The 23,499-nt window shown below is 33.1% G+C and overlaps 1 long non-coding RNA gene across 1 annotated transcript in view; it reads left to right on the top strand.

Moving 5' to 3' along the window:
- Positions 1 to 23,499, top strand: part of LOC124949578 — a 34,984-nt gene that overhangs the window by 8,901 nt on the left and 2,584 nt on the right. Inside the window, exon 2 of the long non-coding RNA XR_007101106.1 lies at positions 12,622 to 12,705. This is a non-coding gene — a long non-coding RNA (uncharacterized LOC124949578). The remainder of the gene's footprint in view (positions 1 to 12,621; positions 12,706 to 23,499) is intronic.

Consider the following 23,499-nt stretch of genomic DNA (forward strand, 5'->3'; position numbering starts at 1 on the left):
GAGAGAAAAAGAGAGAGATGGTAAAAGTGAGAAAAGGTAAGATGCGCTCTTCGTTGTCGTTAATTGACGTGCTATCCTTCTCTCTCTCTCTCTCTCTCTCTCTCTCTCTCTCTTTCTCTCTTTCTCTCTCTTTCTCTCTCTTTTTCTCGTTTTTAATCACACCTGTAAATCACATCGAAAGGTTGAAGAAGCTATTTTTGTTCGAGCGAATGACGTCGATGAAAGTATCGAGGAAAAGAGAGAGAGTGAAAGAGAGAGAGAGAGAGAGAGAGAGAGAGAAAATGGAAACGTAACAACAACCATTACGAACCAAGAATGAGATCTTCTCGTGACTTGAGCTAATTTTAGATCAACGATAACGACCAAATAACTTGTTGATTTTTATTAATTGCGAGAACAACTAAATCGAGATAGTTCTCGATATCTATCTGTAGGTATGTTTTTCTATACTGAAACGAGACTTTTCATTTCTTTCTTTCTTTTTCTTTCTTTTTTCCTTTTCTATTCAACGTGTAAACGTAACTTCGTGTTTTTTTTTTTTTTTTTTTTTTTTTTGTATTATCATGGTGTAAAAAAGAAAAAAGAAAAAGGAAAAAAGAAAAAAAAATTTCTTTTTGTTTTGTACTTTTCTACGGACAAAAGTGAAATTTCGTGAAAGTGAAAAAAAATTTTCTAAACTTTTGATTATTTAATTTTGATATATCGATTGATCGAATTTATGACAATTTCTTCTTATGAGATTATTATATAGGATACGTAGAACGAAGCCATGGGATGTAATGATGGAATATTGCAATGATGGATATACATTCAATACGAGGAAAAAAATGTTTATTAGAAAAATAGATCCGTTAATAGGAAGATCGAGAGTTAATTTATTGTTAGATTGGAAAATTTATCTAATAATTACGCAAACATGTGAAACATGTGTAAGATACATATTTCTCTCTCTCTCTCTCTCTCTCATTCGTTCTCTTTGAAAGGAAACTTTTATCTATCGAGATAATGTGACACATCATACATCGCGAAATCTTCCAAACTTCCTCGAAGATTTGTGGAATCGAAGAGAAAATTATTAGATTCTTAAGACGTCATAGGAATGATCAAAGATAGGAAAAATGACCGAGGTCGAAAGTGGAATATTTCCGAGATCGTTTCTATTATTTTTCATTAATAACTATATAACGATATTGCATATATTCAGTTACGTACGTAACGCGATGTAATAGATTTATTTATCCTTAGAAAAATGTTACGCAGTTGTATTACATCTATATACACATGAGATATGTCTAAATAGTTCTTATTTTTAAATCATGCCTTCGTGCAAAAGATTTTTCTATAAGTCATCGCAAAGTTCTTTTACCAAGATAGACAAAATTTTCCAAAGAAACATTACTTAGCCTGTCTGGAGTTTCTCCATTGACAAGTATTTAGATCTTCTTAGAATGATCGCGTCACATATATTACGTGTATGTGTAATAACGAAATGTGTAGACAATTAGCAATTCTCTCTCTCTCTCTCTCTCTCTCTCTCTCTCTCTCTCTTACGGATATTTGCTTTATTAAACATCGAAGATATCCCCGATTTCTTTAGAATCAATAGAATGGAAACATTGTGTTCTATCCGTGATTGCACATTCTTCTAACTAGTTTGATCTACGGACTTTTTCGTGGACTTGACGTTGGATACTTATGACGTAAATCTTAACGTGTACGATAGTATATTTTTTTTTCTTTTTCTCCTTTTTTAAATGGCCCGCTACATTCGTTCGTCCGGAAAGTGACGGAGATAGAAAGAAGAAGAAAAAAAAAAAATATATATATATATATATATATATATATATGTATGTATGTTTCCTTTTTCTTTTTTTTTTTTTTTTTTGTTTCTACATCGCCGAACAGGATGCGTCGTTAAGTTATCCGGATGTGATGTGTGTAAAAAAAAAAAAAAAAAAAAAAAAAAAAAAAAGAAAAAAGGAAAAAAAAAACTTTAACAAAGTAAATGACAAAAAATTAAGATAGATCTATTCGATCAAGAAAATACAAGAAATGGATCGATATAGATCTTATTTTTGAATTTCTATAAACTTCTTAAACAAATTGATTCTATTTTCGCGATAGATAGAATCGAATCGTTCTAATAAGCTAATCCTCGATCATATTATCCTTCTTATTGCTATTAAATTTTTTCCCCTCGGACATTTAGTTAAGACTAGTTTTTTTTTTCTTTTTTTTACGCTAAATCATGAAAACGGAACTTGGCGAATAAGTTGCATCTTCATTATTATTAATTACCGGTGTATGATGGACTTGGAAGATTAGAATGACGTCAGAACGATTTTTATTCTCGTTCTCGTTCGATGGAGTTTCTTCCGGGGAAAACGAGAATCGAAGGAAAAAAATAAAAAAGAAAAGAAAAAAAAACAAAAAAAGAAAGAAAAGCAAAGGAACTTTTTTTTTTTAAAGGGAAAGTATTCCCCGTTGATTCGTTATTCCCTTTTGATTCGCTTTTTCCCCATCTATCAGAGTCGGCCGGTTTTTTACCTTCATCATGATCAGAATTGCAAGATCGAATTGTGAAAACATTCGGTTTCTTTCGAAAAGGAAAAGGATACGAAGGATGATTATAGGCGCTATTTTTTTCTTTCTTTCTTTTTTTTTCCAGTTTCTTTTGAAATCTATTGTAATACCGAATAACGAATATGAAATAGCATCCTTAGAAAATCAATGGGAATAATTCTCATGGATTTTCTCGTACTTTTCATGATTTTTTTCCTCCTTCGTATGGATTTTCCCCTCCCACCCCCACCCCCACCCTTACCCCCCCAAAAAAAAGGAAAAAGAAGAAGAAGAAGAAAAAAAAAAAATAGGGAAAATTAATCCTTCGAAGCAAACGATATTGCGATTATTGATTTTTTTTTTTTTTTTTTTTTTTTTTTTTTTTCTTTTGATTGACCTTGATCACATGATTACGTGATTTCTTAAAGAAAGAGATCCCTGGATCGATAAAATACCGAATTCCGTGATACGAATGCGTGTCCTCGTTCGGCTCGCTTTCCGTATGCGTGCGCCCGTGCACGAGAAGGGATCGAGAAATTGATCGAGCTAACGGTTGGGATTACCAGCGTGTTACGTTGTGCAATCCTCTCTTGACGTCACTCGGTCGTTACACTTGCTCGGCACTGATTCATACAATTCTACTGTCGACTCGTCGTGCTTGGTATTCTCTTCGTTTCTCGTACGAACGCACTCTTTCTACGGTTCAACATTCTACGTTCCTCTCTTATTTCAAGCATCGACAGACGATGAATTAGAATTTATCGGCCTTTTAACAGATCTATTATAGCTAACGCGTAAATCGATACCTACTAAGAGGAACGGATCGATTCCTTTAACGTTCTTGACGCACGCGTTCGAGATAAACGATCAATTAAACGTACGCTATTTACGTTAAAGAAGATAAGAAAAGAAAAGAAAACAACAACAACAACAACAATAAACAAAATAAAAAAAAGGAAGAAATAAATAAAATTATATAGGCAATATCTCTCGTAAAATCGATTAATCTAATAAGTTATTCGATTCAAATGAATTAGTTATCACTTATCTAGTTTCTCTTTTTTTCTCTTTTTTTTTTTTTCTTTTTTTCCTTAAAATATATTTTATATTTACAAGCCTTGCCTTAAATGTTCCGTCATTAATACTTCTCATTCGTGATTTAGTTTTGATTCGATTTCGATGTCGATCAGTGGTGTCATTAGATAATCGTCATTTATAAAATTTGACGATTTATTCTTAAAGGATCTATGAGAAATAGAATAAATTTAATCGATTTATATCGATTACGTCTTTCGACGAAACGCCTTTTTGCCTCGTGCGCAAATACCTAAGTAATAAATTGGAAAAGAAGATAGATTAAGAAGAAGAAAGAGAAAAAAAGAAAAGGAAAAGATAGAAAAAGAAAAAGGGAAAAATTAAAATAAATGGAGGTTGTCGCGTGCCGCGATAAGATATTTGGACGCGAATCTTTTTACACGGCGGAGCGTGCGAGGTGACATGCAAATTTTAGATAAGAGCCGATAGACCGGTCTAGTGGTAGTTGAATAAAATAAAAAAAAAAAAAAAAAAAAACGAACAAAAAAAAAGAAAGAAAAAAAAAATGAGAGAGAGAGAGAGAGAGAGAGAGAGAGGGAAGGAAGAGGGAGGGGGAAAAAGAAATAATAATAATAATGAAATGTCAATTTCATTTTCTCCGTTTAAGAAAAACGGGTCAGTAACGCGAGATAAAATTGTGTTCTACGTCACGTGGAGCGTGCCGTCGTCTACGTAACCGCATGCTAACGTCTCTACGTACTACGTACTACGATGTACTCACATTATTCGACTCTCGTACGCTTTAAGTTGCGTGGGTGGTTTCTTCGATGGGTATGGGTGTGAGTGGCAAGGCCGGGGATTTACCGCGGTCTCGAATCACCGAACGTTAGCTCATAATGTGACTTTTGATCGACAACGATGCACCTGTACTTTGAACGATTCTCATCACACGCGCGCGCACGCGCCCATACACACACACACACACACATACATACATACATACATACGTACAAACGTACACATACACACACACACACACACACATACTCAATTCTTTATTATTGTGCAAGGGATGTTGCGTTTCACGATGAGAGAGAAGCAACAGGCGGGAGAATCGATCGACTTCTATCCAGGATTTTATTCTTTACATGTCGTAAACATTTTCTCGTGTACTATCGACGGCGATCAGCTATTGAATGGTTTTTTTTTTTCTTCTTTTTTCTTTCTTTCTTGATTTCTTTTTCCCTTTTTCTTTTTTTTCTATTTTTTTTTTCTTTTTTTTTTTTTTCTTTTTTTTTTTTTTTTTCTTTTTTTTTTTTTGCTCCATTCCCTTCATTTTATTTTCACTTTTATTTCCATTTTTACACTTTTATTTTTTCCTTTTCATTGAACTCCTTCAATGGCAGCAGTGCAACTGCAACGAGCAAGTGGCAACCCGCTGGTTTAAATGAATGGAACTTTTACGAGCGGCCAATATTCGAACTTAAAAAAGGGGAATGTAAAGAAAGGTGGGATTTGAAAAAGGGGTACTGGGGATATCTTCTACGTAGTACGAGTAGGTATATAGGGTGGAACGTCTCAGTTTTTTTAAAACGATCATTCTCGAATTTGAAAGTAAATTTTTGATGTATCATTATTCGTTTCTTCTTGTGTCTTTGTTTCTTTCTTTTTTTTTCTTTCCTTCCTTTTCTTTTTTCTTTCTCTTTTTCTTTCTTTTTTTCTTTTTTTTTTTTGTTTTGGAGAAAGAAACGTACGTTCATATTTTTTCGTCACTTTTCGTACGACGAGATTGAAATTTTGATAATAAAAGATAACATTCCTTTATCGTATGCTGATTTTTCTTTTGACGTTACACCGTGTATATAAGAATGGAAGAACTGAATGGAAGGAAAGACAGGTCGAAACCTGTACAGACATGAGTAAGGAAGGAATCGAAACCAGTACCTCGAAGAAGAAGTAGGTCGTCGTTCGTGTAGTGAAAGAGTGTCCTCGTAAATCGATCGTGCAATAACTGGCTTCTATCCTGAAACAAGGATGTGATCATCGATCGAAATTCATTTTCAAGAAGCATCTTAGCCGTACGAAGTAAAGATCGTGAAATTTGTAATGAAACGAAAAAAAGAAAGAAAGAAAGAAAAAAAAAGACAATAAACAATAAAAGAGAAAAGGAAAAAGAAAATCTTATCATTATGACATATCGCATTTTCATGAATTTATCAATTGCTTCTCGATTTTCATATAGTTTTAATTTATTCGCCTTCATTTTATTAATAATATTACATTATTTTGTGTGAAATGAATTACGTCATATTTTTTGCGGTTTACGATTAAGTAAAGAAAAAAAGAAGGAGAAAAAGAGGGAAGAGAGAAAAAAGGAAACGAAGAGGAAAAAAAAATCGCTTGTCATGGTCGGACGCTTATCGTTGCCTTGACCATGCGCTTACTTTGCTTTGCTTTGCTTGCTTACTTGTTTGCTAGCTAGTTAGCTAACTAGTCAGTCAGTCAGTCAGTCAGCCTCGGTCCTAATATAAACGCAAAGCGCGATCTTTCGCTGGTAGCGTGACAACGCCTTTTATCGAGAAGCTAAATGATATTCCTCTCCGTTGAGAAGCGTGAGTTCGCTCACGTTTCTGATGGACGAGAGGTAGGATCGCATGAAAATATCCATAACCAGTATGCTAATTCTGCCACGCGAGTTTGTAACAACGTCGCAACTTGGAGCATCATTGACACGTCATTGACCACTTCGAAACCAATTTGAAAGAAGACGACGACGATTCTCGAATAAAAATTCGAAACGTTGACCCATTTTAACGGAATATCATTGAGAATACGATAATCAAATATAATCATTCGAATTTTCCATTAACCGAATATTGAATCGATTGTTTTTCTTTTCTCTCTCTCTTTTTTTTTTTTTTTTTTTTTTTTTTTATTTGAGAATATGATATTACCGATACTCGATCGAGATATTCCAAGTATAGATACTTAATTGCATAAATATTCGTTTATATTTTAAAATGGCGTTCATTCTAATCGAATTTTTATCAATTGCATTCGAAATGCATCCTCGGTGCATAAGACTATTAGATATTTATCCTTATGAAAGTTTTTTTTTTTTTCTTTTTTTTCTTTTTTTTCTTTTTTTTTTTTTATATCGTCGCTTATATATTACATTACATTAATATAAATGACGTAAATAATAATTTGTTTAATATTGAATTTTTATTGATTCCATTCGGATGGATGATCAATCGAATTTGAATATTTATTTTTATCGATATTTTTCTTGACAAAAAAGAGAGAGAAAGAGAGAGAGAGAGAGAGAGAGAGAGAGAGAGAAAGAAAAAATTAGTAATTAATATTTATATGCTTGATCGGGACTATCTATGTATAGATACTTGAGCAATACTTTGTCTATTTTCTTCGTTAGTTCTTTTTTCTCTTTTTTTTCTTTCTTTTTTTTTTTCTTTTTTTCTTTTTCCTTCTTTTTCGTGATTCAACATTCCGTCTTTTCTACAAGGGGAAGAACATTAACATTTGATATTCATGTATGCGAATGCGATCGTTCCTTTTACGCGCTACGTACGAAGACGTCCAGAGACGAATGGTTTTAAAAAAAAAAAAAAAAAAAAAAAAAAAAAAAGAAAAAAGACAAAAAACAGGAAAAAAAATAGGCACGAATTGTTTTCACTGTTGTCGTAATTTATACATCCGAGTAAAAGGATTTTCCTTCGAGGAAATTCACCTTCGCTTCTCGATCGAGATTGCGCCATATCATTTTCAAGGTATCATCGTCGTCAGTATATAAATACACCATCATTGTCTGTTATCGTACAATGTTATATACATTTTATACTATTGACGATCGTATTGTCATGAAAAAATTCTAATTACGAATAAAATTGTTCCTTTTAACATTTTTTAATTTTTTTACAATTACAATTGGAATTACGTGCGTTTAATCTCCGGGTAGACTGATCTAAAAAAAAAAAAAAAAAAAAAAAAAAAAAAAGGAATAGTCGATATAACGGTATTCGATTTTACGCAGGCGTGGCGGGGGAGGGGGGGGGGAAGAGAGTAAGGGAATCAAATATCTTCTTTCTCTCTCGTAAGTTAGAAAGGAAGAAAGAAAGAAAGAAAGAAAGAAAGTACAAAAAAAAAAAAAAAAGAAAAAGAAGAAAGAAAAAAACAAATGAAAGAAGACGAAACGAAAGGAGAAAACGGTGCTCGAAGGCGTGTACACTTTGCAAAGTAATAAAGGTGGGAAACTCGTCTCACGATTTCTCTATTCATACCCGTTCGAATTCTATCGTAATGATTCAGAAACCTATATATATATATATTTCTTAGATTTCTGAAATCGGTCGATATGAAATTTTTAGAAAAGAAATACCACGATAGGTGACATTAAATCGCGTCAATGACGAAATATTATTTTAGAATATGTAAGCGTGCAACGTTACCATTCCCAAACGCGACACTCTTTACATATTTCTGACGCAGGTGCGAATCCTGAGAAACATTATTGGCAAAAAAAAAGAAATAAAAAAAAAAAAAAAAAAAGAAAGAAAAATCTCTCTCTCTCTCTCTCTCTGGTATCTAATTTAGTTACTTTATGACTTAAAGCTTATACACTTTCTTCAAAGTTATTCAAATTAATTTTTTTTTTTTTTTCCTTTTTTTTTATCAGGACAACAAAAGGAACACGCGCGTGCTCGATCGTTTTTTCTTTTTTTTTTTTTTTTTTTTTTTTTTTTTTTTTTTTTTTTTTTTCATTATCAAGGATTAATACGAAGGATTAGGACTATTTTTTCCTTTCCTTTCTTTTCTTTCTTTGATTTTCTTTCCTTTTTTCTTTTCTTTTTTTTTTTTTTTCTTTCCTTCTTTTTTTTCCCCGTATACCATATAAGCAACGTGAAAACGTAATGACGGCAAAACGACGAAACGACTTTATTAGGAAGTATGCGTCCTCAAAATCACGACCCTCCTTGGAATGAGGTCAGGAAGACGGGGAAAGGACGGTTCCTTCCGCAAGCAGGTTCTTCGATTCCGCAAGACTCACTACCGCCTTCGAGAGTTGGCCGAGACATTGCTCGGAGATGAATGGAACGTTCCTGGAATCGCATCGAGCATGATTCAGCATTGCTCGACGACGAACTCTTATAGTTCGTCGTCGACGAACGCTCTCCTTTTCATCGGACCACTCGTAATTCGTCGCTTTCTTTTCTATCTTTTTCTCTCTCTCTCTCTCTCTCTCTCTCTTTTATTTCTTTTTTTTTTTCATTTTTTTTTTGTCTCTCTCTCATTCTTATTTCGCGATGCCTTACGAAACTTCTCCTTTACGTGGTCAATCATTCGGGAAATAATCTTACGGTAAATACCAATCTCGTCTGTGCGAAATATCGAGTTATAGTCGATGAAGAAAGAAAAAAGGAAAAAAACAAAAAAAAAAAAAAAGAAGAGAAAAAAAAAGAAAATGTAAATCCTTATGCGCGTGTCCTCGCATTTCATTCAAAAATAAACGACTTTATTATCTATATATATATATATATATATATCTATATATATATATATATATATATATTTTAGAAATGAAAATCGAACGATTTTTATATTCTGTAAAATCTTTATAATCAGACGAGATTTATATTCCATTATTACACGATTAAGCCGATTTTATTTACATATTATTTGTAACATTGTTATTTGTAATAACAATGTTACAAATTACACATGTTACAATGTTACATCGATGACCTCTTTATCTTTTAAACATGCAAGTATGACTTACTCAATTACTTAATTAGTTCCATTTCCTTCTGATATCTCTATTTACGTATTAGTTATATCGTTTAATTAATGATGTTATTGAAACACAACCTTAATCTTTTTTTTTTTTTTTTTTTTTTTTTTTTTTTTTTTTCGATAATAAACAATCATCAGTTAATTAACGAAGAGTTCGTCGTATTTCTTTTTTTTTTGTTTCCTCTAATTTCATTTTTTTTTCGCTTAAATCGCGATCGATCGAAAAATTATATATCAAAAAAAAAAAAAAAAAAAAAAAAAAAAAAGAAACAACAACAACAACAAGAAAAAAAAAAGAAATGCAAGCAAAGAAGTGCAAGCAATTGGCACGGTGCAAGTTTGCAAGTTCTCTTTTTCAGAATGAATGAAGGGACAAGAAAGGAAACGTGATTAAGTTATGCGTGAATCGTAAAGATATGAGAATATGTAAATCGTAGTACGCTTATACGATGAAAAAGGGGAGGTTACATTAACACAAGCAAGAGAAAGAGGTATCGGCTTATCGGCTTTATATAAAGGCTTGAGATATCGCGTAAACGGATGTTGGATAGCGTACGAGTCGTGATATGATTTGTGATGGCACGTAGTAGCGATAGATCGCCTTGCTATCTTATCAATTGAAAAGCGTTAACACATGGCCTAACGTAAACCGATCTCCTGCGAAGAACGTAGAGTGTGACACTTGGATCGCGTAATTAATTCGATATCAATCGAATGAGATCTCCATCGAATTATCGGATCGATGAACCGATCCGAGAGATATCAGCGATTCTTTTTATTTTATTTTATATATATATATATATATATATATATATATATATATAGGTATGTTCAGTTCCGTAAAAAATTTGTTTTTCTTTTAACGAGGATATCGAACTACGTTGTGTATCTCTCATTTCTGATATAAATTATGTATATATATATATATATATATATATATATATGGAGTTTTATTGCCAATTAATTGGAATTATTGTTCTCGTTCTGTATACATTTGCGCGATGACGTAGTATATAAAACGTCATATATTAAGCGTCAATGTATGATATCGATTCGTAAATATTGAAACTTTCCTACAACTGGTTCGATCTAAGAAGACATCGTGACGTTGAATAGAACGAATTCATGTACGAGTGAATCGATCGTCAGTCATAAATCGGTCAGTCATAATTAATCGTTTTATCGAACGAGACGAATGAAATAGGAGATGTAAAGTGTATAATGAACGGTAGGAGAACGAAGGAAGGCGGGATATAACAAATGCGAATAGAGATGATTTTCATTTCATTAAATTTATCTGATGGAAATTGCTCGTCATAGATACGAATGAATGTATGTTTTTATCACAATTTATTACTTTTGTCTTATCAATTTTTTTTTTGTCTTTTGTTTTTTTTCTCTTTTTTTTTTTTTTTTTGAATTTATCCTTTGTACTCTTAAAGTTAGACGAGAAGAAAAAAGAAAAAAAGGAAAGAACATTTGAATCGTAAGAATATAAAGTTCTTTAAAGAATTTCACGAAGAATGTTCACATAGATGTATATACAAATATACATACATCCATATATATATATATATATATATGTATATATGTATATATACCTATACGAGAGTTCTCTCGCAGGTGCACGCGAAAAGAAGGGTAACGTGATATCGTGCGATCCCCCGTTGAGATTCTCGCCAATGCGATCCCGAAGGACGGAGACATTGCGATGAATCATAGGAAGAAAATGATCTCTACGCGCTGCCGACGGCATCTTAAACCCAACCCTTTCTCTAACTCTGTCGTTTCGCGATGGTACGTATCGGTATGTTCCCGATGCTATCACTCAAGCATTCATACATACTTGTATATGTACGTAGATATACATATATATATATATATATATATATATATATATATGTATATGTATATGTATATGTATATGTATATGTATATGTATATGTATAATACGTAGCCCTTCATTCGTTCTCGGTATGCGTCGTCAGGAAAGCACGAACGGATGCAGAATTTACAAATGCCAACGGACTCTGGCGAAATCCAGAGCGATTACTCGGAAAATGAAAGCAGGTGCCGTACAGTCTCTCGCTGGCACTCTCCTGTTATCTCTTATCAATAATCTTCCTTGCTAACTGGAACGATGTGAACGAGCCAGATGTATCTCTTATCGTATCCTGATACTTCGAAGCACACTCACGTTAAATTTCTTCTTCGAAACGAGATGAATGCTTCGATGAGATGTAGGTATACCTACTTACTCTCTCTCTCTCTCTCTCTCTCTCTCTCTCACTCTGTCACTCTTTTTTTTTTCTCAGTCTGTCTGTTTCTTTCTCATTATATGTCTCTATTGAATGAAAAAAGAAAATATTTCTAAATATTTTCATCTTCTTATCATATTTTTAATATATTCCATTCAATGCTAATTGAAATTATTTTCATTATCTATCCTTTTTTTTCTTTTCTATTTATATAACATAAAGAATATTTTAATAAAAAATAAAATTAATTTTATTACTACATTTTATATGCTCGTAAAATTGCGTTATATACAATTACTATTAATATCTTACGTGTTTCATGTAATGTCTGTCGATAAAAATGTTAATAAAATTATCTATATATCTATCTATCTATCTATCTATCTATCTATCTATCTATCTAGGTAAAAATGATAAACCGTTTATTTAAAAAAGGAAAGTGGCAAATTGAAGGACACGAGATACTCGTCACGAGGGTTAGATGCTGATTCGTAGCGTATTATTAAGAGGAGACAATACATGTTGTGCTCGAAGGATGACAGCTTCTTTTTTACTCGTTTTTTTTTTCTCTTTCCTTTTTTTTTCCTTTTTTCTTTTTTTTCCTTTTTTCTTTTTTTTTTTTTTTTTCTTTTTTATCGTTGCCTCGCTTTGATTTACCTGACGTATATACGTCGTATATCTAACGACGATATAACCGAAGGAATATTCAGAAAGAGAGAGAGAGAGAAAGAGAGAGAGAGAGAGAGAGACAGAAAGAGTGAATATTGCAGGATAATACGCATATTGCAAAACTGCTTGCATAAATCTTTAAAATATCTTCCGGACAATATGTCAGATTAAATACACGAATAAAAAAAAAAAAAAAAAGAAAAAAAAAAAGAAAAAAATTGCGCGTTTGACTGGATGATCGTATAGAGGAAAACTCGTCCTGATTTTCCTCTTCCTTTTATTGTTACAGAATCCGAATTCGAAGAGGAGGAAAGGTTTCCATCGATAAACAGCCAATATTACAGATATCCTGGTTCCTCGTTTGAGTGAGCTGGTAAGTCAAATTATTATCTTTTACCTTTTATCTCATTTTTTTTTTTCTTTTTTTTTTTTTTTTTCCATAACAATTTCTTCGTCTTATCATCATATATTAAAATGATTTACGTAAATAACGTTTTCCCTCGATATCAATTTTAATCGAAGAGAATTTGTCACGTGACATTAAGATCTTGAATACGAAATGAATATCAATGAATTACGTATATATCTTAAATCCGTATATTTTATGATGAATAATTAAAATATCGTGAGACCTATTTGAAAAAGGAAATCGATTTGTATGACGATTCGGTAGAATCATCCTTTTTTTGAAGGAATAAGGATACGAAGGAAAAGATATAAGAGATTGAGAAACGGGGATTACTTTAAAAAAAAAAAAAAAAAACGATATTGCACTTACCTACTTACAGCATTTAACAGAAATCCAAGAAACGAATGACGTAGCACTTATGACGTTAGGCCATGGTAATTCGCGCGTGGGTGAACATCGTCACTGGAGTAAAATCTCACGAACGAATATCGATTCGTACTCGAAGAATTTCTACTTTCCTTTTGGGTATTACCAGATTTTACTAACTATATTATTAATATTATACACGATTGAAACGTATTTCACATAACATATATACTCTTACATAATTATACAAATATTAAATATCGATTGCTAACGGGAACGTGTCTGATTTTTTTTTTTTCTTTTTTTTTTTTTTTTATGACGAAAATTGTTTGTTTAATCTGAGTGAAAAAAAAAAAAAAAAAGAAAACTTCATGAATTTATACTCCCATTGTTAATTATAATATAAACGTAATGTCGATCGACTTGAAAGATTTGCATTTTGGAATGCGATTAGGATTAGAAGTCTAACGCTTTGTATCTTAACGACCGGCAAACAAATAAGAAACAATCGAGCGGTTAAGGAAAGTATGCTGGAAGAAAAGGCGAAAGGCCATTATCGTACGTGACATCAAAGTCAAGCTCGTTGATTAGAGAGTACGCGCTGCGTGCAGGCCCATTAGCAATGTTTTGATCGCGGAGTCGTTTGCCTTGATGTCGATTGATCTCTTCGTCAATGCCTCTCTCACGTCGAGCCTGACAGTCACGGACGCGTAATGAACGTCTCAGACCATTAGCGGTTAGAACGTTAGAAAACGACAATGGTACATCGCATCTCGTGAGAAGGCTTTTCGTTCTTTCTCTCTCTCTTTCTTTCTTTCTTTCTTTCTTTTTTTCTTTCTTTCTGTCTATCTCTATCTCTCTTTCTTTAGCTAAACTATTCGACTGCCCTTTGTATCGTTCAAGGAGTACGCGATTTTTCCCATTATCATTTCGCAATAAATCTTTGAATATTTTCTGCTCGCATTGACGTAATGCAATACGCTCGGTGATTCCTTCGCAACAAAAATAATGACGCAGTAGAAAATCATTCTCTAAAAATAGGAAGCGCACGTTTCTTTGCATACAATCAGTTAGATTAGATACGTAGTTCGGTAAAGAAAACGAAAGAGATCTCAGTTTCGAAAGGATTAAACTTCGTTATTGTCATATTTCTTAATGGACCATCCAAGATCTGTAGTTCTAGTTTTGCTGGTATCGTATCCGCGTTGTAATGACGCACGCGTGATCTATCCGCGGCAGACGGACGGAAACTGATGATCGGCCTTTCAAGACTTTTCTCTCATATAGTCTTCTTGGAAAGAATTTTGAATAAAAGAGGATATTGTCCAGACGACGAGGTTTATTTCCATTGACCCTTAGAAACAGACATAAGAGTCATCATCTCGACAATAACGTACAAGTCATCGATGACCTTCCTCGTTATTCTCACATTAGATGATGAACCAGATACGCATTTGTAGATTTTTCTTCTTTTTTTTCTTTTTTTTTTTTTTTCTTTTTTTTCTTTTTTCTTTTGACGTGGATGCCGCATTATCGACACGGTGTTCCTGTACTTTTTATGTGTATATATATATATATGTACATGTGTGTATGTATGTATGTACGTATGTATATATATATATATATATATATATATATATATATATATATATATATATATATGTACGTATTCTTTATTTTCCGATGATAGACCATAATGTTGCATACGCATGTTGCATACGCATGTTGCATACATTAAGAAGTCATCTTTCCTCGTATATTGAAACGAACAGGGATTATTTAACGACGATATCCATGTGTCAGGAGTTTCCGTATGTGTCACTATCTTTGTAATTTTCTTGTCAACGATCGATAATCTTTGACTGATCGATACTCGAAGAAAAGTAATTAACATTAACAATCGATTATGGTTAAAATTATAATAAAATACTTAATGTTTAATAATTGAAAAAAAACAAAAAAAATATATATATATATATGTGCGTGTGTGCGTGTTTATAAACACACACGGAGATACTTATAAATTGTTATTTAATTACAATAACAGATATTATATCATCATACTTCCGATAGATAGGATCGTCTACCGGATGATTCTCTTGAGAAAATGATTAAGCTACACGTGACGTAGCACGTGCAGATAATAAGAAATTTTATCTAAGATTTTGTCGTTTGGGATGAAACGACGGGTAAAAAAGAAATGATAAAATGTCGCGAGGAGTACGAATATCATTGATTTTTCCAAGAAGAAAAAGAAGAAGAAGAAGAAGAAGAAGAAGAATATAAATTCTTGAGGAATTAATAAATTTCGTTAATTTAATTAAGCTCGATTACGATCACGATTATACTCTCGAGATTATTTACATTTAATGCTCATACGGGATTAAATTATTAAATCTATTTGAAAAAAATAAACTTTTCAAAGATCCAAGTAGATAAATATTTCATTGGTTCAGTTATATTTGGCATACCATTTCGATGAGTACCGACTAAAGAAGGTGCGGTATATAGGTGTCGAGTGTAAAAGGATCGACACTTTGGATCGGCCTTTGGTGACAGAATGGTCGATCATTATGCGCGCCAAGCCTGTATAACAGCGAGATGACCTAATGTATGGCATAGTCTCTATCGTTTCTTTTCTTCGGTATTCTTCGTTAGAGAATATCACCTCTCCGTTGCAAACTCATAAAACTCGAGTTGCAGTCGAGTCGATCACATGCTAAAAATAATAACGAATCTGAGAAAGAAAGAGAGAGAGAGAAGAGAGAGAGAGAAAGAGAAAGAGAGAAGTAACGATAGCTGTGCAGAGGCAACATCTTGCGAGGAGTAGCGTGTGAATCAAAGCTTTGCTCGATCTTATTAAAGCATTCCATTTCTCATCTTTTTTCTTTCTTCCCTTTCTTGGCATGGCAAAGCCCGATGGATCCCGATCGCGAGAGAGCAACTAAAATTAGTTCGAACGCGTTGCGTCTTAGTGTTCGTGTCGTCGAACCTCTCTCTGATCCTTCTGCTTGGATTAGCACGAACTTTTTGACCGATAACGGTTAGCGGCCTACGTTCAAGGACAGACTTCCGGTTACTCTATACCACACACAGAAAGAGAAAGAGAGAGAGAGAGAGAGAGAGAGAGAGAGAGAGAGAGAGAGAGAGATTGGATTTAATCAAGTGGATATATATTTTGCAGAGATATTCTTCTGTTGGTGCTAAAACGAGGATCTAAAAGGATGAGGAAAATTTACTCGATTATATTCAATTATAAATTAATCCGAATGAAAATCAATGGATAATATTATACTTATCTCATTATAGATAACGATAATGGGAAATTGAAATGGGAAAATAGATTTATGTCATTTTGCTAAATGTTAGTTTTCAATTTCGATAAATCTTAGAGAGAGAGAGAGAGAGAGAAAGAATATGTTATAGTGATAGAAAGTAAAAATAGAACATGTATGCGAGTAATAGCGACGAATCTGGTGCTGCCACCTGATAGTAGTAATTGTGTTCGTCTCGATGATAGTAACTGCGTCAAAATCCGTGATGAAGTATTCGTGGCTCGTTGAAGTGTTCGATCGTTCGCGAAAGATTTATGGTGATCTTACGTTATCGAAACGAACGAATTTCTCGATTCTGGACGAATTCTCTCGGCCGAACGAAATTGAATGAACGTTGAAGGTATAACGTCGAGTGAAATGTTTGTACGTGATACGTGTAACGTTTCATGGCGTGGAACTCGTTCGAGATTCTACACGATGGTTCATCTTGGGATATCACCTGTGAGTTAGATACGTACTTCATACATATTTTCTTTTTTGTGTTCGTTTTTATGTTTTTCTTTCTTTCTTTCTTTCTTTCTTTTATTTATTTATTTCTTTTTTTTTTTTTTTTTCATATATATAATCGTATTGTACGAAGAAAACATTATTCATAAAACTGTAATTACGTATATAACTGTATATGAGTATATATATATATATATATATATATATATATATATATATATATAATATATACACGTGTAAGTATATGTTTTTATTATAAATGACATGAGCGACGAAGATGCCGGGATCGATATTTTTTGTTGCACGATGTAGTAGAAGTTTCTGAAAGGACGATCACGAGTATTTACAATGAGAGATGTCAACAACCAGACGTCCTTGCCGATGTGTGTATACCAATAGCTCAGATGATTCAGAATAATGTATCGAGAAATTTGCTTACGATATCACGTACAAATACGTTGGATGTCATTTTAAAAGGGCTTCCTTTAAAAAAAAAAAAAAAAAAAAAAAAAAAAAAAAAAAAAAAAAAAAAGAAAAAAAAAAAAAAAGAAGAAGAAAAAAAGGAAGAGAAAAAAGAACGAAAAGGGAGAAGAAAAAAGGACGAAAAAAAGGAAAGAAAAAAAAAAACGAGTAAAAGTAAAAAAAAGGGAGAAATCGAACAAAAAAAAAAAAAAGGACATTTCGATTTCCTTTCATCGTGATCGTATGAATACGATACGACATGTTGAGATTAATCATGCGAACACCCGGTATATATCGTACGAAATCTCGTTGCCACCCCAATCTGATGAAACAAGGTGTTCATAGTCTTTTGTCTTTCCCTCCTCGTAAACCTCTTCATGCTCGTTGACTAATCTAACCTTCGGAGACGGTTCATAACTTCGTCGTTGTATCGAGGACAAGTTTTTTTTCTTTTAGATCGACGTTGTGGCATGTCAATTATTTTCACGATATCATCTATATATTACGTTATCTCGGTGGGATATAACGGGATAATTGACGAATGGTGTTGAGTCCTGTTATCGTTTTTCCTTAAAATTGTCTAAAGTTATCTTCCCTTCCATGACTTTGAAGAATTTGATCTCACGATATTCTCGCAAAGGTTCGAACCGAATGAACGCTGATCACGCGCGCTCGTCAATTCCTCGTTCAAAGCCTTCTCGATGTCAATACGTTCTATCTTTGGTAAGTCACTTTTCACACGAGCCACGATACCGATAAAAATATTTTTTACGTTAGAGATTTTCCTCTCTTTCTTTCTTTCTTCTTTTTTTTCTCCCCCTTTTTTTCTCTCCTGTTTCTTTTTTTTTCTCCTTCGAAGCCTCCGAAAGCATCGGGCAAAAAGTATGGATACTTTTTAAGTATGCACATAAGATCGGGCCGCATAGAATGCTTTTTCGATAATATCCGAAAGAAGAGTCCTTCCGTGATTATTCCTTATTTTTTCTTTTTTTTTTTTTTTTTTCTTTTCTTTTCCCTTTTTTTTTCCCCTCTTTACTTTTCGTTCCTCTTTAGTTTCTCATTCTCGCTTTAAAGACTTGCATCGAATATCGCTTCGAGCGAGAGAAGGAGAATCGGTTGTTCTGGGTGGTCCTCCGGTTCCGAAAGAGGAGAGGGTGGCGAAGAGAGATAAAAGGAAGATGCTCTCTCTCTCTCTCTCTCTCTCTCTGTATCTATATCTATCTCTCTCTTTCTTTCTTTTTCTTTCTTCTCGACTAGCATCGACGTCGTCCGCGTGCCTCCCGTACCATCGGAATGCGCCCGATGTCTCTATCCGCTTCTTGCGAGCTCGCGATCGCGAGGAGGACCACACGAATCGATAATTATTCTCCCTCTTTCTCTCTTTCTCTCTTTTTCCATTCGAAAAATTGTCCCTCGGATCTTTTCCACTTTGGACGTTCGGTTAAACGACGTTTTTCTTTAGGATACGATGCATCGATACGCGGCTCGAATTCGATCGCGTAATACTGGCTTCGTCAGGATCGGCGACCGGTTACGAGTTGACAACAACAAAAGGAATATCGAACGTTTTGGACCTTCTTCTCTTTTGAGAGAAGTGCAACGAACTCGTTTCTTTTCGATAAACTTTGAAACGTAATTCAAGGAAATTTCTTTTCTCCGATATTTCATATATATATATATATTCACAATGCTTCTCCTTTTTCTTTCTTTTTTTCTTTCTTTTTTATCCCCTTTTTTTTTTTGTTCTTTTGAAATCCTCCAAAAAAAAAACGATAAAAGATGTCTCGCGTTCGATCGATTATAATCGATAATATTTCGATGTTTATATGTCGATTTCGTTTCTTATCGCTCTCTTCTATAGTGATTTCATATTTTTCGATTTTACGTAGGACTCAATATTACGTAGGAGGGAAGGAGCCGGGGGGGAAATATAATTTGCGTGTTATGAGATTAAATAAAAGCGATCAATGCGCCGAACCTGAGAGAGAGAAGAGAGAGAGAGAGAGAGAGAGAGAGAGAGAGAGTCGACACGATCCTCGTGAGTCATTGTATCGAATGACTAATGTACATACGCGAAGCTAGCGATCTTGTAAATCTTGCACGTCTTCTTTAACGTTTTAACGAGCATCACGTTTACGAGATAGAACGTGCGTGTGTTGGTTGCATCGAGAGTTCTTCTTCTCCGCAAAGTACATCGATACATTCTAATCAATTTTTACCCAAATTTCTAAGAAACGATAAAAACTCACGGTGAATATGAAAGTGACAAGTTTGTGCAGGTACGAATTTTGCAAATTTGTGTTTTAACATTCTTCTTTTTTCTTCTTTTCGTTGCTTTTCTTTTTCTTTTTGTTTTGTTTTGTTTTTCGTTTTCCTCTCCTTAAGAAAAAGAAAAAAAAAAAAAAAAAGAAAACGAGAGTACTCTCGATAAATGGACAAATCATTTTCGTCAAGCGCATATCTATACGTACATTAATACATCGCTCGCAAATGTTATATCAGATTCTAAGGATTCTACTGATGCATTTTCATCGAAACAATTATCGGTTGTGATGACGAGTATTATGTCTGTTGATGTATGATTATACGAGCGTAATGGACGAGTACGGTCATGAAAGTAGATTAATTTACATAAATAAAAATGTTCTACGTGTCAATCTCGCGAAATGAACGAGAACCGTCATTCGTCACATGCTTATTTGTTTGCTTCCTGTTCTCTCTCTCTCTCTCTCTCTCTCTCTCTCTCACTCTCTCTCTCTTCTTCTCATTGCCTCTCGTATTTCGGATTTCGTACGAAAAACAGTTGGTTTTCGCGCGAAACGATAATCGGGTTGACTCATTAATTTGAACTCGCTCCCGTTTTTTCCCCTGTCTCTCTCTCTCTCTCTCTCTCTCTCTCTCTCTCTCTCTCTCTCTCTCTTTCTCTTCCTTCATTTCTATTCTTATTTTTTCTTCGGCACGCGAGTGCGTACGTTTTCCTCGTAAATTCGGCTAGTCACCACTTAATCATTACTACTCGTGTAAAATTTTTCGTAACAAAGGAAGAAGGTGGTGGGGGGGGGGGGGGAGGAGGGGTAGAGAGGAAACTAACTTCTTTTGAGTTATGTAAAATTCTAAAAAGGGCAAAAAAGAAAAGGAAAAAGAAGAATGAAAGAAAAGAAAAAAAAAAAAAAAAAAGAACGAAGGAAACGATGGAATCGTTATGATTTTACACGACTTTTTTTTAACCTTCTCGTTTTTGTCTTCTTTCTTTCTTTTCCTTTTACTTTTACTTTCTTTTTTTTTTTTTTTTTTTTTTTTTTATAGATTCAAGGCTACGTTACTTTCCTGGGATATCCGCGAATTTTATATCGCATACTCGGAAAGGCGCATAGCGCGTACTGATTTTCAAATCGAATTTTGATAATTCTCTCTTGCATATCTTCGTGACTATTTCGTTCGAAAGCTCACGTTCTTTCGCAGAAGATATTATGAGATTCCGTTCGACGTATTTAACAATACAATAAAGTATAGATCGTCGGAATGAAAGTTGGAACAACTTTCAAAATTAATATTTTACGATAGGGTCTGTTCAATGATTTTCTATTTACTATGGCGAAGGAAGAGAGAGAGAAAACAAAAAATAAAAGAATAAATCGAAGGGAATATTTTTCGTAGCATATAATTTGCTCTGATTCGATTGTTGACCATCCTATTATTTTTTTTTTTTTTCTTCCTTCGGCTTTGACGCAACGTGACACGATCAAGTTTCAAGTTCTTCTTTATCAGCGTCCATGTTCCACGTGATTCGTCCGAAGAATCTTACCGTGGAAAATTAAGTGCTATTAATTTTTCTTTATCTTTTTTCTTTTTCTTTTCTTTTCTTTTCTTTTCGTTTTTTTTTTTTTTTCCTTTTTTTTTCGCAGATAGTCGCGCATCGCTGGTTTGTTATGTTTTAAGCGAGAACGCGTAATGTCAGGAACGCTTGACACGTGATCGTATTATTATCATGAAAATATTATATTGATATTTATAAGAATAATAATAATAACAACAACAACAACAATAACAATGGATAACGACGGCGATGACGATAATGACAACGATAACGACAACAACAATAATAATAATAAAACACTAGACTTACGTACATATATATACGTAAACATACAAAAAGCAGGAATATTTAAAAGAATAATAAACAATGATAAGAAAAGCATTAGAGGAGTCAGAGAACATGTGACTTTTTAAAAAAACTCGTTTTATAATCAGCAAACCACAGGTTTGTGACATGAAGATAATGATGATGATAATAATAATAATAATAATAATAATAATAATAATAATAATAATAATAATATTAGGTGGACCAGAAAGTAATGTCGCTTTCTAAAATTAAATTCAAACGAATAAATTTTTAACAAGTTTTTATTTTTAATCATAATGAAATATCGACATGCGCAGAAACGACATTACTTTCCGGTCCACTTAATAATAATAATAACAGTCACGAATAATGAATTAGTTTGTAATAGAATTAAAAGAATGGTTTAATGATTTAACACGAATATATGTTGTCAAACAATTGTATTCTAATATTTTATTATTTTTTATTTCGAGTTAGGATATGACAATATGAGTCGATTATTTTTGTCAATATAGCCTTGCGAATGGCGAGTAATAAAGAAAACGTTTAACTTGGAAAGAAAACACTCGTAAATCTGTTAACCTTCCTCGTATTTCCGTGTCCTTTTTTTTTTCCTTTTTGTATTCTACCTGCACAAAATCTTCCTCGATGACCTTTTTCAAAACCTCGGTAACCATAATACACGATTAACTTGAAAACTTTACTCGGATCCTTTTACTATCTAATCATTTTTCGTAATCCAATTGAAATAATGTAATACATTTATCTATGACCAATTACATTAATTAAGATATCAATTAAAAGTAATAAAGTATATCCTTGTGAATTTTCTGTCGAGACTGAACACGGAAACGTAACGGTAAGCAATATATATATATATATATATATATATATATATATATATATATATATATTAAATAATGTGAACACAAAGAATTAATGAAATTTTTATTTAGAAAAGATAAGATTCTAACGTTACAAGGTCCGACGTTTGAGTGATAAAATTATCGGAGTCTTTATTTTCTTTTTTAAGTAACGGTTACTTGCATATTTTATAATTGTCTTAAGGGATGAGACAAAGAGATTATAAAAATAAGAAAGAAGGTGAGATTGTCTCGGTGTGAATCACAATTGACGCATGAGAATCCAATTTCGTATAAAATCTCTTAGGAATCTGAAAAATAATGATTACAAATTGTAATATCCTTTTGTCGATTCAGTTCTTTATTTATTAGTTTATTTTTTTTTTCTTCTTCTTCTTCTTTAAAAACTTACATTGTATTTAATCGCAAGATTTGCACGCGCTTGTAACATCGGTAAAGAAAGAGACAGGTGAATTTTTTTATTCTCATTCGCGTATATTTCTGATGAACTTGACCCAAAAAAAAAAAAAAAAAAAGAAAAAAGAGAAAAACAATCGTGACATATCGAAACGTATAACCGAATTAATTAAATCAATGTGATATCCATCATTTGAAATCATTTCGTAATTTCTTTTCGATCGTGATGTAACTGTTACGAAAATTCTTGTACGTCATTGCAAAGATCTTCGATCATACAGAAAAGAAGGAAAAGAGTTGTCTCGCGATTCGTCCACATATTCGTAAATCAGGATCAGAGAGGAAATGTTGTTAGTTCGGAAAATTTTAAGGAAGAAATGAATTCGAGATACTCGAAAGATTGTCGATAAAAAATCGATGACTATCGAACGTATTGCGTCGTATTGCGTCGTTCGTTGCAATCGTAGCTACATCGAAATCCAAAAACCCGTTACTTCTTCGTGACGAAATCAACAGGCGTTCCTTCCTGTTAGATGAAAGCTGATGTAATTCAGTCGCAAATTTAATCTCCTTTTTCCTTCAAAGATCACTCTCTCTTTTTACATTTCTTACATTTCTTATATCTTGATATTTCAATAGATAGATCATATCTACGTTTCGTACTCACTTTTATTATCGACATAATAAATTCTTCTTCATTAATTAGAATATTATTTTTCTTAATTAATTTTACAAATCAATA

Source organism: Vespa velutina, chromosome 6 (assembly GCF_912470025.1).
Source record: "Vespa velutina chromosome 6, iVesVel2.1, whole genome shotgun sequence".
NCBI classification, from domain to species: domain Eukaryota; kingdom Metazoa; phylum Arthropoda; class Insecta; order Hymenoptera; family Vespidae; genus Vespa; species Vespa velutina.